Source organism: Belonocnema kinseyi, chromosome 10 (genome assembly GCF_010883055.1).
Source record: "Belonocnema kinseyi isolate 2016_QV_RU_SX_M_011 chromosome 10, B_treatae_v1, whole genome shotgun sequence".
NCBI classification, from domain to species: Eukaryota; Metazoa; Arthropoda; class Insecta; order Hymenoptera; family Cynipidae; genus Belonocnema; species Belonocnema kinseyi.
The window spans coordinates 118,249,514-118,250,645 of record NC_046666.1 but is presented as its reverse complement, the minus strand read 5'-3'; positions in this window follow the sequence as shown (position 1 = coordinate 118,250,645).

Here is a 1,132-nt window from a genome sequence, read left to right as displayed (position 1 = left end):
ACTTACTACAAAAAAAATCCAAGCAGAGCCGTGTGAATTTATGGATACTTCAAGCCTGTCCTCAGATTCTGAGTTAGAAACGTGGAATACGCTTAATACATCAAATCATTCGACAGAGTTTACTGCAAGAGAATCCCAGTGTCAAGATGATACTGAAAGTGTTGACAGCGACATTCATGAAGATGAGAAAGTTGATATCTTCTTCAATGAATTATGCAGTGATGACGATGAAGAATCTGATTCTGAAGCTACTGACTACGAAGATGAATATTATGATGCTCTAGATTATCTGGAAGACGTGCAGGTATTACGGAATACGTACTTTTCATATTTTTATGTATGTTACACATATATACATACATACATACATACATACCTACATCCATAAACATACATACATGTATTACGATAAGCCAAAATGTATGAATTGCTCGAGGTATTATTCTATTAACATTGATCGATCATTGATCGCTATGCATTAGGAAGAGAAAGGAAGAAAGTTCCATCTCTTGCGGCCTTGTTCTTTCTGCAATCCCGTTTGTCACAGTGGTCTATGAGGACTTTATTGTTCTCATTTCTTTTTAAATGAGAATTTCCTCCGCACTGATCGCAAGACCGAGTTTTTTTGTAGAAGCCCCCAATAACAACAACAATAACGCTAGTGGCCAATAACAGAACTGAATGTTTGAAACGGAGCTAAGTGATTTGTGCACACTCTGTTAATCTAGTCGCCGCTATAAACAGCTAAGAACAATCTGGCCTTTTCAGCGCCAACACATTTTTCTAACGAAGTAATAATTTATTGTTTGAATAAATGCAATACAGTATTAAAATGAAACAAAAATACTTTTCAGTTACAAGAAATTTAAGTATTAATAGGAAAAAATACATTTTGAACAAACAAAAGTAAAATTAAAATAAAAATTTGTTCCAATTTCCACAAGTTATAAAATTTCAACCAAATTGTCAAATGTTCAATCAAAAAAGATTGAACATATGAAAACAATCCAATTTAAAGCAGGTCGTAAAGAAGACTTATTTCTAACCCGGTGACTACATTGAAAATTTCTTTTTATTATTTTTAATATTTGAAGCTTAACATTGTCCGATTTTAAGTTGAAAATTAACACAA